A 12,389-nucleotide genomic window follows, 5' to 3' on the forward strand; every position below is an offset into this window, starting at 1 on the left:
TCCCTTGAATAAGCATAATTTTTTTACATAAAGCTAGCCAACGGTCTAAACGCAGAGTCCATTGCCGTGAATTCTGAATCATTCAGACACATAATTATAAAATGATACAAACATTCCCCAACCACCCCAACTCAAGCTGAGAATGTGTCTTAGCTGTGTTCCCTTTCCAAAAACTGTGCTTGCATCTGAGGCGCAGAGGACCTACATGATCATATGTTATCGTGCCCCAAAATAGCTTTCTCATGTGCAGGGAGGCATTTAGCAGAGATATCATGTAACATCGACAGCCATCTGTTCAACCTATGAGACACAGGTATCTGAGAGCAACACGCAGGTTAAACGCACACAGCCAGTGTATGCTGTACACTGTATCATAGTGCATTAGTGTATCTTGCAAGTGGAAGTGGAAGTGACTATTGGATTAAAAAATGAATGATCACAGATCACAGCAGCGATGTGGATGTCGCACTGGGAAAGCAGAATGTGCTACAGATGCATCACAGCAGTTTTCAGCAGTCCTTCTAAATACATTTAAGTATCTTGTTCTGTTTGTGTGATGATGTTGTTCAAATGTGCTGAGAGAATCTCTGGGCATCCAAACTCAGATCATCAGCAGTAAGAGAAAGGCAGGCATCAGGCACCTACCAGGGTGGCCAGCTTAGCTGAAGTCTCTCAGGAGCCAAAAGCTGTCACATCTTCTTCCCACAGGTGTGGCTAGCATTGTAGTATTTAATCAGAAACCGCAACACTTAAAGATGGAGAGGCACCCAGAGATCTTAAAGAGTGTATAATCAATGGATATCAAGATGCTACAATCACAATATAATCAAGAGAGTTAGGCAAAGTGGACAATGATAACAAAAGAGAATAAATGGAAGGCTTACCCTTATGCTGAGCTCACCCACAGAACACCAGAAGAGGTGATCTCCAGAAGAGATCCTTCCCCTCTGGTAGCCAGCTCTTAAATAGGTCTAGGAGGGCTGGAGCCTGGCTCCACCCCTTCCGGCAGCACAGGAGAATTGCCTTCACCTGTGCTCCTCTGGCTGACTCAAGGCTCGCCTCAGGTGATCAATCAGAGGTTCAGGCTGTGACTCAGCAGTTCCCATACAGAGAGATAGATGGGTCTCTCTGCCAGCTTATAAAGACTCTGATAATCATCACCTTGCACTATAATGCTCCTCTGCTTGAATGTCATTGAAACGAATTTGGCAAAACAGGCAAAGTGTGTGCGTATGGAGGATGTAGCACCAGTGTGCACCTTCAGGGAGCATTATACTTCTGATCCTACTTTAAGACTATATGACTTATAAATTGTAGTTCTTTGCATATCCTTTGTGAGACCTGTATCATGTAAAAGATAGTAGTACACAATAGTGTCAGACAGGAAAGAAGCCAAAATCAGAGGAATTGCAGAATCATAGAATGGCCTGGGTTGAAAGGGACAACAATGACCATCTGGTTTCAACTTCCCTGCTATGTGCAGGGTTGCCAACTACTAGACCAGGCTGCCCAGAGCCACATCCAACCTGGCCTTGAATGCATCCAGAGATGGGGATCTACAACCTCCTTGTCATCAATCTGTATGTTGATGCTGTTGATGTAGTTGGTTAGCTGCAGGATGTCAGATGTAATTGTTCCTCTTTGAGCTCATTTCCTTGCATGGGGAACATGCCGTTCAACTTTGACCCTTCAGAGAAATGTGTAGTGACTTAAGTTGAGAGTTGCAGCACTTACAATTGTCGGTCTTCTCCTGCTGAGTGGAGTTTCAGACTTTGGGTCCTGACATTTAGTTACACAGTGAGCCCTGGTACCAAAGGACAGGTGTCCCAGAAGCCAGGAGATGGAGCAGAAATCTGGCTGAGCCAGTCTGACAGAATTAAGAAGAGAGAAAGAAAGGAAGCTCAGAAATGCTACCAAAAAAACTTGTCTCCAAAAAAAGGCACTGAAAGAATTAGGATTTAGATAAGTCACTGCTCTAGTGGGATGAGTACAGTCAGTGCTCTCAGTCAGAAATTCTCTCTTTACATCAGGCCTCTGTCACATGGAAAGTAAGAGATTTTGCACAGTTAATTGTGGTTATGCCTTGCCAGGTTTACAGTAAGAAGCAGTGCCCAAGTGTTTCGTTTACCATGATACCATGGAGGTGACAGCACTTTCAAGAGGCTGAGACAGTGCTGCCTGAGTGAGGTTCTGCAGGTGGACTCTGGAAAGTGATACTTGATTACAGGTGTCTGCTGGACCCAACACTGCTCCTCAGCATAGAGGCAGTTGCTACACAGCTAGCATCTGCAATGGAGACGTTGCTGAGATTTTACCAGAGGGCTCACAGGGACCTAAAAGACTGCTGTTATTAAAGTGATAATTCAGCACTTTGTGGATCTTTCCCAGGCAAACTACAGATGGAAATGATAAATATTGCTCTATCTGGTTAGCCTAATATGCAGCATTTAAGGAGTTGTTTGTATAAACCACGTGTATTTCATGGGATAAAATCACTAGATGGTGTCATTATTTCAAATCAGCAGTCATTTGGAAATAAACAGACAATCAACTGAGATGATACCTCGGGGAAAAAATGCTTCTGCTACGAAAACAAAGTGCTTAACAGAAAGAATTGACAACGTACACGCCAAGTACTACAACTGCTTATACGGTATGGCACACCTCCTGCTGGACTTGGGGCAAGATTCGTATGGGGTCTGATAAGGAAGAAAGGGAAAGCTTTGGAATAGCTGCCTTCATAGATGACAGTGATGGTACAGGGGATCTAAAACTTTTTTTTCCTGCAAATCAAATGGTGTGTTGTTTTAGTTGCTTTTTTTTTTTTTTCCCCAAACTATATGTATTTGGAATCTCTTGGCACACACATGAAAAAATCATAATAATAAAAATAAAAGGTACCCAGCACAAAATCATCTTACATCTAGAACTTGATTCTGCAAAGAGGAGGGAGAGGGGTGAAGAAAAAGGAGCTCGCAATGAACGGTAAGGCGACCTTCGTGTGCTGCTGGCAACATCAGCCAGGCTGTTCCTATTTATCTGCATCTCCCCTTGTTTGCCGCACGATTTTTCTTTGTGGGAGCGATGAAAATAGGGAAAAGTTTGCGGGCTGAGGGAGCCGCTGTCAGGTGTGCGAGCAGTAGATGGCAGCACGAACACGCCGAAAGGACTCCCTGCCTGCCCGTTCCGCCTGAGAGTGCTGCAACCCCAAATGGATTCAATATTTGTCTTTCATATTTGGAGAGTGAAAAGTATAGGCGACAATTAGAGGGTAATGCAATATTACAGTGTAAATAAGAGGGTGAAATGACTGTGTAACCATGGAACAGTCCCCCGATGTAATTTGTTTGACCTGATCAAACTTCTTTGCAATTGCCAGCTCACCTCTCGGAGATCTGGGCACACGGATCCCACTCACGGCAGGAACCGGAGGGCTTTCGGAAATACACCTGGGCCTCCCTAGGGAACACTTTCTGTTTTGGGTAAGGACGGACTACAACACTATTTTAAGGCTGAAAATCCACAACAATTTGCAAATGGAAGAAATATCTCCCATCCGTTGCCGTTTTATTTGTCCTCCATAGAGGATCCTACTCTCTGCCACAGACACTTTTGAAATACATAGCTATGTATTTTAATTCGTGCTTTAATTTTATTTATATATGCACGTGCATACACAAGTATTCTTTATTTTTTGTTTCAGGCACTGGGGTGCGGGCTGCCTCCCCGTGTGCTGCAGTAATTGGATGGAATGCAGCAGACCCAGCAAAGTGCCAACAAGCAAACAGAAAATCTAGGCATCCGAGAGGCAGCTGGGCTTCTTAATTATTAGCAAATATATTTATATATAAATATTTTGCCAAGCGTGATTTGGCTTAAGAGTTCCTGTGAAGTGACCTTTCGCTTTCCTTTGTTTTGTGTCTGTACACATGTCCTAGATAGATACACGGAGAGAGAGGCGGAGACGCGCAGACAGAGATAAATAAACGGATTTCACACAGCCCTCCAAAATCCCAAACGATGCTTAAATTAAACGAAGAGGGATATGAAGCGAGCCATAAGTGCAAGCACAGATTTCAGAACTGTGAAAATATGTCAGCAGAGCATCATTTTTTTGGTTCAGACCGATAATCACTCCCTGCTCTCATTATAAGATCAGAAGGGCCATCTGTCCTCTCTGGATAATTTGGAGCTCAGATACAGTGAGCACCCTTGTTAGGAAATGACCCTCCCACTCGGTGTAATCACGAGCACTTGCAGCCCCGGGATCCGCACGCAGCCAGCAGGAACAGATTGGTTCCAGATCAGTACTGATTTCGGCTAGATTCAGGCTTTATTTTGGTGCGAAGGTTTTTTATTTTGGAAGCGTCGGGCTGAACAATGCAGCTCGGAAATCCGTCCCCTAGCACACAGCCCCAGTGCACGCGGTGAGCGGCTCGCTCTGGCGCTCGGTAACGCGGATCGAGCGGCTGAGTCATCCGCGGCCACAGCGGAGGGGTGCAACGTTCGGAGATTCTTCCACATTTGCTCTCGACCTGCAGATAGAAACAAGTCTTAGAGACTTCACTAGCGTAGGACCAAGTCATTAGCCGGAGGGAAAACTTTGGTAGCAACAGCTGCCTTCCTCTCCTGACCCAGATTCAGTGACCAAGTCCCTTGTCCCTCTTTCCACCTCCCCAAAAATCACAGTTAGCAGTCAAGAAGAAATCTTGATCTCAGCATGTGCAGGAGCGGAGGGAATGCACTCTTTTCTTTCTTTCTTCCTTTCTCTCTTTCTTTCTTTCTCTCTTTCTCTCTTTCTCTCTTTCTCTCTTTCTCTCTCCCTCTATCCCTTTCTTTTTTCTCTTTTTTTTTTTTTTCAGGGGAGAGTCTTTGTGGAACTAATTCATCCGGAATCATTCCTGTGCGGATCAATGCGTATTGTATTGCTAATAGCGGCACAAAGATCGCAGATAGGACGGACGGTTTCAGGACATCGGGGCACGGGGAAGTCACAAAGTAGGAGGAATTCAATTTTAGGGCTAAAAGCTTTTGTGCCTCTCAGGACTCGCTAAAAGAGACGTGGGTTTCCGAGAGGTAGTTTCCCCCTCGTGTGTAAAGCAATGACACTCGCCGCTCGCACTGCGGCGCGGTGCCGCCCGACCCCCCGCTCCGGGCAGAGCTCCGGCCATGCTGAGCAGCTCGGGGCTGCAAAGGCACCGCGCCGTGGGGCAGACAGCCGCACTTCCCAACTCTTGGGCAGCAGCCGGCGGGGACGGGCGCTTCCCCGGGGGACGCACCGGGTTAGTGGCGGGTAGAGGCTCGGGGGGTCGGGTGGGCAGCTCTCCCAGCCTGCTTTGTTTGACGATTGTCCTTCATCAAACATCTGTGTTAAAAAGCGGCATAAAGCCACCGCCAAAGAGAGCAGAGCCCAGGTAACCCTCGCTGCGAATGTTGGCGGGCGTGAGAACGGAGAGCCTTGTGGTGATCAAAATAAAGTCTCGCTTTCTGCCGAATAGCTCTCTTCATCCAGCACCTACACTATTTCAAGTGCTACTTTCGGTGTTTTTTTTAAGCCTCCGAATCTCCCTATTCTTTCGTCTCCTCCTTTCCTCCATTTCCCTCTCTAAGAAAAGCTCTGTTTGCGTGCAACTCAGACGCGCTGTGGCGAAGGAAAGAGCCGTATAGAAAACCTAAGAGGCGAAGCAGCCCCAGGTGTGTGGGGGAGACGCGGTTGGTTATCCCAGGGCGATATCTCAGCGCCGGGCGCTGCCTCCGTATGCTCTACCGGCGGAGAGCTCCGCGAAGTGTTCCGCGGCCGTCGGAGCGCGCGGATCCGCAGCCGGATCCATTGCAGTGCCGTCAGCCGCCCGCCTCTATCTGGCAGGGAGGATTAGTTATCTCTCTATCTATTGAGAATTAACAAGGGCGAGAGATTATGTGTCAATGTACGAGCAGCGGCTATGAATATGACACCCGATGTGCATAGGTAGGGTGAGTCCCGGCAGCCACTCAGCTGAGAGCTCCTCTGCGGGGCTGAGGAGGAGATGACGGCCTTGCACACCTCTGCTTTTCACATCTAAACTCTGCTGAAAATGACGTATGTCACCGCCGCGCCTCGCTGGGAATTGGCAGCTTCCTCCCAGCCCGGCACGCACACACCTTTTGTTCCAGACAAAATAAACCTTTTCGGGAGAGCTTGGGAGGCTACGGTGCCGGCAGCGAAGGAAGCTCGACGGGAATGAGCAGGGGGTGCTGCAGGGCTGAGGGCCGGGGAGCAGCGGCGGGAAGGGAGAAGCGACCGTCGAGCCGATGCGGGACAGGGGTCGGGATTCCCGGCACAGAGGCGACAGAGGGAGCCGTGCGGCCGGGGCTGGGCCAGGACAGACTCGGTGCGGTCTCTGGGCCGTGTGGGGACCGCGTTTTGCAGCAGAACCGCTTCTGATCGCAGACAATGGAGCGGGATGTTTACTGCGGGCGGGAAGACAATTAGCAATTCATCGGGAGAGATGTGTCACCCAAATGTCACCGGGAAGCTAACATGACATGTGTTTTAATGGCTCCGTGCTAATAAACTCCTCTCGGAGGGCGGCTTTGTGGGGACGTCAAAGATTATTTACGGAATGAGTCAGTTTCCAAACGGGCTCAGGCGCCGTCGGTGGTGGCGGGGCCCGGTGGGGCCACAGCGTTCCGGCCGTCGGGGGACGGGGAGGCCCAGCTGGGGGGCAAAGCCCGGCTCGGTTCGGCACGGCCCGGCTCCGCGTCCCACCTACATCCAGGTGTCGTCTGGGGCTTGTCCGGCTCCGCTTCCCCCCGCTGGTGGGCTCTCACCGGGAAAGCTATGCTTGGTGCCTGGCCCCAGGTGATGTTTCTGGGTTATGGGAAGCAGAAAGGCTCCAGAGTAGGGTGGCAGCCTCAGCGAGTGGCACGTTGTGTGTTACTGAACAAGACACTCTGCAGTCAAACACAGTGATAAGCAAACCTAAGAATCCATTTAGAACATTTAACGCAGCTGACTCTCTGGCAAGTACACAGTGGGAGAAGACAATTTAATTTCCCTCAAATCCATCTGAAGATTTTATGTTCAGATGGTTCTTTGGATGGCAGGAAGGGGTTATTTAAAGCAATAGAGAAGGGAAATCCTTCCCTGGCTGCGGCCACCACCCCATGCCCCTGTGCCTCTCTGGTTTGTGTGCTCTGCAATGCCACTGCGGGGGGTGGGAGGGGAGGGGAAGGGGAGTGGAAAAGAATCTATCCTGTTTGCAAATTTGTGTTTAAGGAGTAAACACGTGTGAGTGTTTCTGTGGATATATATATTTGTGTGTGCGTATATCTGTAGGGATGTTAACACACCTCAGGGAGGCAGGCAGAATGAGCAAGCCAGTCCCAAAAGTCTCCACTCGGGTAAAGCTGCCACTGAACATAATAGCAGGTTATTGCGAACCAGCGCCGGTACTATTAATCGCCCGGATCAAACGCTTTAATGATAGCGAGAGTGAGCGCAGGCGGAGCACAGAGCGGCCTGCCGTCCTCTCAAGGGCAGCGAAGATCCGGCGCTGACACCGGGGCTGAGCGCAATAGCGCTGCGGAACCTGGCGAGAGGCAGGAGGTGGGTAGGGAAGTGGGTGGGGAAGGAGAAAATTGCCGTTGTCAGGGAAAACTCAACGTAATTTCAGGTGGCCAGCGTAGGAAATGAGTAAATAAGCGGTGGATCCCAGGTGCCGCGCTCTGTCTCCGGGGCTATTGTCTTTGCGGAGCTACATCGAGGGCAGGCAGTGCCAGCCCGCACGTGCGGGATGAGCCGGGGACAAGAGCAGGGCCGGGCTCGGGGCTTCAGGAGTCCCCGCTCCTCAGTCCGGGCCTCGACGTGAGTGCCGCCATCCCGCCAGAGGGACTCAGAGGGCGCCGCCCCAAGAAACGCGGTGCTCCCGCTGCCTCCCGGGGCAGACAGAGCGAGAAGCGGCATTCTTTAATAGTATGATTGAAATGTTCGGGGTATGATGCCTCCACGTTAGTAATACTGGCTTTGCATGCAGAGCACAATCCCATCCCTCTAGACTGCTTAGCCAAAACAGAGCGTAAACTCTGTAATTAGTAACGTGTTCCATCATTAAAGAGCCCTGCTGAGAATTTCTATTTAATAATGGTCTTAAATTAGTTATGATGGTAAATACTCATCTGGAAATTCAACATCTAAAACCATCTACAATCTGGAAATGCTCCAGTGTTGCCGTAATCTCCCAGAGCACAGCAATGCCTATCGCATTCAGCCATCGCATTAGAAATTCGCCTTACCGTTTGGTCCACGAATATACAGTACGGATGTGCTAATTAGGTTAACCCATACACTGTCTGCTTCACAAATATTTAGAAATAAACAATGGGAGCGCCTCTTTAATACCACACAGGCGGGGGAGGGGGGAGGACCTCGTACTCGGGAACTCTTTTGTTTTCTGATGAAGTGGCCTCGGGCCTAAGGGTCCCAAAACGCACACCCCCGGGAGCACAGAGGGCCCAAAGCACTGCACTCTTCCAATGGGGGATAGGGGAGTGCAGTTTCCAGAGCACTCCTTTCTGCTTTTAGGCTGCAGCTCCTTCCCCTGTGTCGTGCCCGCAGCTCGGCTACAGCACCCTCTGAAGGGGACGGCTTGGGAATGGTCAGACGAGGCGCCTCGCGCAGGAGAGACAGTGAAGCAGCGATGTACTGCTTCGAGGGAATTAACAGTGAATAAAGCCTCCTTCCCCCGGCCCAAAGTGGGACTGAAGTTTCACAGGCGAATCGTGATTCGGTATAAAGGAGCCATCCAGGTGCACTTCTCCCCGGTGGAGATAGAAAGGAGTGTTGTTTCTGATGACAATGGCAAATCAGTAACTGAGATACCTGGAGGTACGGTGGGAGGGGAGGAAGGAGCGTTTCTGCCTTTACCTCGGCGTCCGGACACGCAGCCTCTCCTCCACAACCTTTCATGTTTAATGAATGACTCTGCATTGCAGGTTTTTCCCTCCATGTGCCGGCGAGTTTTAAATCTGCGAGCACCACAAAGAGGCCGTGATCCCATCTGCCCGGGATTCCAAATTAAAGTTCAAACGGGCGGCTTACACACTGCTGATCCTGTATCATAGCCTTTCGCGACCCTTCAATTACTATTTAATAGAATTACAGTGTAAAATCCCAATAGTCTTAAAGAATGTTTTATCACAGACTGAAGAGAGGGAAGATCCAGACACCTCCAATGTTACTGAACCACATTACTGACCTATTTAGGTATTAAAAGGGAATACTCAGTGTTCTACAAGACATTACAAGAATTATTTTAATCTGGAAACACGCATATGTCTGGGTCTGTGTGTGCCCGCAACCAACAGGCGATGCGTACAGGCTTTGTGCCATCGCTGTGTACCCCAGCAGCACCCCCGACCCCCCAGAAACCCCCCTTATGGAGATGCCCCACAGCACTGAGCTGCTGTTGCCAGGGGTTGCTGGAGAGGCTGCTCCTGCAGGAAAGCAATTTTTCCTCCACTCATTGAAAAATACTCTTTAATTGACCTTATTATTAAATGAACTTCTCCTAATGATGTTTCTATGGGGACAAAAAAGCAAATATTTGCAGGAGAGCTAAACCTCCTCTATTAGCTATGGCTGGGATTAAAATCATTCGCAGGCTGCCTTTAGATACTGTAAATGGTGACTTCCAGCGTAGTTTTCTTCTCAGCGAAGAGGCATACAGAGCTGCTCCAGACACAGCCCTGGGTTTTCTCCTCCGGATATTTCCATGGAGCCTTCATTTATTCATCGCCCTTCTGTCTCTCACAACCCAAGATCCCTCTGCTCTGCGAACACCTTTCTTTCAAATAGAAAAGAATAACGCAGAGAACCAAACCGAACAGACGTCTCCCCCCGGGACAGACACAAAGACACCCCCCCCCCCCCTCCTTCCCAGACAGACGCACAGACCCCCCCCTTAACAGCATTCAGCCTCTGTAGTATCCCCAGGGCAGTGTCCAGTTTCTCACTGCTGTGTCAGAGCAAAGCATGTGGCACCGCCACCTCGGTGCTTTTCCTTCCCAACTCTTTCTCTCCCCCCTCTGCCACGCTGCTTTTCCATCTCTTGGCCATGCTGCAGCTGGTTGCTCGCTTTCCCCCAGTACCCCCATTTTATTTTGTTATACACTGGTTACAGAGTTTTGTGTGTCCCTGCAGGGCGGCTCGGGGCCACAGATGCATCTGGGGCTCCGCGTGTCTGTGCACTCCGCAAAAAGGCGACGTTTGTCCGTCCTCTCCCCACATGCAGAATCCAGGGCAGAGCGATGTGGAGCTCAATGAGAAACTGCATGAATAAACACGAATAGAAAGTTGTGCTCAGCTAACCGAGGAAATCAGAGCAATACCAGGGCATCAACGTCCGCATTTCTTTTCACGTCGGCTGGGGCAGTAACCTCAGCCGGGCACGCTAAACACGAAGGGCAGCGGGCAAGCAGGCTGAGGGCAGCTCTCACTGCCCAGCTATAGGAGCTGCCCCGGGCCAGTGCCGCAGCCCCCAGTGGCCCCGCTGCCGTCGTGCCGCGGCCATCTGCCTCCCGTCCCGGGGCCCGCGCCCCCGTATCGATCCCACGCGCTTCAGCCTCCGAGTTAATTTCATAGCCATCAAGGGCCGGGCTTGTAGCAGGCAATAAAGTGATGCCGGAGAGCGACCGTCGATAAGGCTCGGCCGGGCGGGAGGGCAGAGGCGGCCCTCCACTTTGGTGTGTCCCGATAGGCCCTATCTTCCCGGGGCAGACGGACTTAGCGGGTGAGGAGGCTTAAACGCGGCTTTCCATAGATTTACACCTCAATCAGCCATTCAGGTTTTCAATGCAAATCCGAAAACAACCTCGTTTCTCCCTCCCGGCGCCCTGCACGGAGCCGCGCTCCTGTATCCCGACTCGCGCGGGGCCCTCGTTGCCCCCCTGTAGCCCCCACGTGTGTCCGGGCCCCCCAGAAGTTCCCATCGCATGCAACGGCCCGCAGTCTCCAGTCCCGGTCACTCAGCTGTGGGTTGAGTGTCCGGCAACAGTGGTCGCTTGTTTTCTCCCTTTTTTGAGGAGGAGGGGGGTAGGGAGAAATGGGGGACCCCTGCTACTAGAGCTCTTCGAGGGAAGCTGGAGCCCCAAAGCAGTGCTTGAAGGCGATCTCTGGGGTCCCCCAGGTGCCCCCGCACCACGGGGTGAGCTTTTGGGAGCTGAACAGGAGGAAGAAAAATCCCCAAATGTCAGCGTAAGGCTCAGTCCTGAGGTTGCTGCTGAGGCTCGACGCCTACAGCTCCGAGACGTGGAAACGGGGGAAGGGGAAGTAAAACATCCCAAACTTATACGGCTCTGAAACCTCTCAGATATTAAATCCCGTTAAAATAAAGCGGGACGAGAACTGCTATCAGTGATGAGAATAAATATTCTGGTTAAAAAACAGAACAGCATCAGTGCAGACGGAACTCCCAACGGCACCCGGAGGTGACTGTGAGCCGAGATTTTCCCATCTAAGGCCTGTCTGCTGCCAGATGGAAAGCAGAGCAGCCCGGGCCTGAACGCTGGTGTCGGCAATGGGGGCTCTCATCCTATCCCGGGACATTTTTCTCCCCTCTAAATGTTGCGAAAGGGAGGGCACCAAGGCCCCTCTCTCACATCGGCGGCTCACGGAAGAGCCATTGTTCTCCCCTTTTGCAGCAACTCCCGTTTATCACGGCCTTGCACAGCCGGGCGTTATTTCCTCACGAACTGCCAGAGCCGCCCGGAGCAGTGGGACAATGTCGCTGAGAGATCCCCGAAGGGGCGGGCGTCGCAGGCACTGCCTCAGGGCCGAGCCGGGCCGCGGCACCGGAGAGGCAACAGCGGGGGCAGCCGGAGGAGGACATCCCTCCCACCGCGGAGCTCCGAGGGCACGGCCCCGTCGCACTCGCTGCGAGGGCTCCGCGCAGACACGCGCAGCACTTCCCCGGGGGCACGGAAGGTGGAGGGAAGTATTTACATTGCAGCTTATTCCTTGGCGGCCTCCATCAGGGGTTCGTTTTGAGCTCTCGCACCCCGGGCAGTTTCTCCGGTCGCTTCTTAGGGCGGTGGGATACGTGGAGAAGCCCTGCGGTTTTCGATAACCCTGCCTTGAGCTGCCCCGAAAGAGGCGGAGGGAGGAAGGGAAAAGGGCTCGGGCAGCACAAAAGTGCATCGGAAGTACGAATTAGTTTGGAAACGGTCAAGAAATTCCGGGCACGTTTCTCCCTAAATCCCCGGGAAGTTTCAAAATTATGTTTTCAAGTAAAAACAGGTTTAGAATTTACCTCTCCTTAATTCACGGTGGAAAAATCTGCCCAGGGCAAAGCAAAAGTTTAGTGGGAAAAAAAAAAAAAAAAAAAAAAAAAGAAAGAAAGAAAGAAAAAAAG

Source organism: Lagopus leucura, unplaced genomic scaffold (assembly GCF_019238085.1).
Source record: "Lagopus leucura isolate 7727_CA_CO unplaced genomic scaffold, USGS_WTPT01 Super-Scaffold_73, whole genome shotgun sequence".
NCBI lineage: Eukaryota > Metazoa > Chordata > Aves > Galliformes > Phasianidae > Lagopus > Lagopus leucura.